The 2315-nt window shown below is 40.2% G+C and overlaps 1 protein-coding gene across 1 annotated transcript in view; it reads left to right on the top strand.

Moving 5' to 3' along the window:
* LOC106692681 (uncharacterized) overlaps positions 1-2315 on the top strand; it is a 38388-nt gene that overhangs the window by 11785 nt on the left and 24288 nt on the right. The window lies entirely within an intron of this gene.

Genomic DNA, 2315 nt, shown 5'->3' with positions numbered 1-2315 from the left:
ATGACATAAAATAAGTCTTCCTATGTTATCATTATTTTAATTATTATTACTTCAATTTGTTAATTTTCCGGTATCGATATTTCGATATTTTAAAAACATCAATATTTTAGTTCCGATATAATATCGATATCGATATTACTATCCGATATCAATATCGATTTTTTTCTTTCGATATCCCATCCCTATTTTAAACCTGGCAGGAAGTATAAAATGCGAAAAATTAAATCGCTGAAGTCACTAATGATGGAATTCAATTTTAATCGTGCTACGGTGCAGGGGCACGGAACTCCGGTACCGACGTCAATAGGGAATGTGAATGCGGGTTCCCCAACATCGTCATCATACGACCGCAGTGCTGCAATGATGAGAGACTTGACTATTATAGCATCTAATACCACAAGATTAACTACTTTAGAGGTGATGCAGAACCTTGGAAGCAAGATTAAACAACTTCTCTCTTTTATTCGTACCAAGAATAACGTCCATGGTAAGATAAGGAGTAAGGCCTGCGAGACTTTACTTTGAAAAGTTGGAAACAGATGGTCACTCCCAAACAAAAGAGATATGTCCACCAATAAAGAATGCTGTTAAATCCGAGGAGGCAGTTACCATACTTCTTTGGCGGGCGATAAGAGGAAGAATACTGAAAAAAATATATAACCCAAAGTAGAAGAAGTTGTGCACCATTAGGTAGATCGCTCTCACAGATCGGCAGTTCGATGTTAGGAACCTCAAGAAGAAAACTGAAAAGTAGTACACAAAAGGTCGAGGAAACCTAGAGCGAGGTCCATCGCAGTCATTGTGAAAATAGCGGATAGCCAGTCCTACTCAGATGTCCTGTGAAAGGTATTAGAAGATCTGGCGATGATAGAGGTGGCCTCTTCAATAATTAAGGTCCAAAAAATTAATAAAGGCGATCTGCTTCTTCAATCGGACTGTTAGAAAGAGCAATTTCTTGCTAAACTGAAAAGCTCAATGGAGGGAGTGCTTGGTGAAGGGAGGGAAGTGCGGACTTGGACGGGGCAATCCCTTTTTGAACTGCAAGATTTGGATGCTTTCACCAGCAAAAAGTAGGTTGCAGAAGCCTTAAAACTTCTCCTGGGTGCAAAGTCAGGGCCAATCACAGCAGTAAGATCTATCTGGCAAGTCTATGGAGGAACGCAAACAGCAGTAATTTCACTGCTGGTTCTCCAGGCTAGGAAGGTTATGGCTGAAGGTAAGGTACGAATAGACCTGGTTGTTTGCTGAAAGACTTAAGAGTGCCAAAATGTTTTCATTGCTGGACACATGTAATGTAACATATTCGTGTATGGACACATAGCTCGGAATTGTGTTGGAAAAGATAAGAACTCCTTATGTCGAAACTGTGGTAAAAGCAGACCACAAAGCTACTGATCTACTCAATGGTCTTCCGGAGTTTTCTTAGTTTCAGGAAGAGTTCAAGAGAGCTAGAAGGAAGCTTAAACAAGCCATTAAAAAAAGCTAACAGCAGTGCTGGAGAGAACTTTTTGATGAGGTGGATGCAGACCCTTGGAGTAGGCCTTACAAAATAGCACTTAAGAAACTAACTAAGGCACAATACAGCTCTCAACGAGACCAAATTTTGTGGACAATATTGCCAGTACACTATTCCTGGAACAGACAATATATATACATCGGATTTTCCACAAATCACGCTGGAAAAGATAGAGGACATCTTCTCAGACCTATTACATGGTAGGGTACCAGGGTTAGATGGAATTCCAAATGTAGCTCTCAGGATCTTTTCATTGATCTCTTCAATTCTTGCATTCGTGAAGGCTCAATTCCGAAAACTTGAAAGAGACAGTGCCTCGTACTTAAGACTGGAAGATCCTTCAACCTATCGCCCAATTTGTTTATTGGATACTATGGGTAAGGTATTTGAGAAATTCCTTTCCCTCAGGCTACAAGAGTTCACAGTGGGTGTAAATGTGAATATGGATTTCGTAAAGAAGGATCTACGGTAGATGCTGTAGGATTGGTAGTCAAGATAGCCCTTTTAGCAATTGCAAGAGCAAGGAGGGGGAGAAGTACTAAGTGTTATGTAGCAATCTACACTCTAGATATTAAGAATAATGCTTTTAACACTGCAAGTTGGAGCTGTATAATAGATACCCTATGGACTATGGAGGTGCCAGTCTATCTTATGAGAGTTCTTACAGATTACTTTAAATATAGAGTTCTATTTTATCTATTAGACGCTGGCCAAAGGAGATACGAGGTTTTTGGTGGTGTCCCACAGGGCTCTGTAGTTGGGCCTCTTCTGTGGAACATCATGTACGACAAAAGGGAGG

This window comes from Halyomorpha halys, unplaced genomic scaffold (assembly GCF_000696795.3).
Source record: "Halyomorpha halys isolate HHAL.00 unplaced genomic scaffold, Hhal_1.1 Scaffold66.1, whole genome shotgun sequence".
In the NCBI taxonomy this organism is placed as follows: domain Eukaryota; kingdom Metazoa; phylum Arthropoda; class Insecta; order Hemiptera; family Pentatomidae; genus Halyomorpha; species Halyomorpha halys.
The sequence above is the reverse complement of the archived record's forward strand: the minus strand, read 5'-3'. Positions and strand labels throughout refer to the sequence as shown.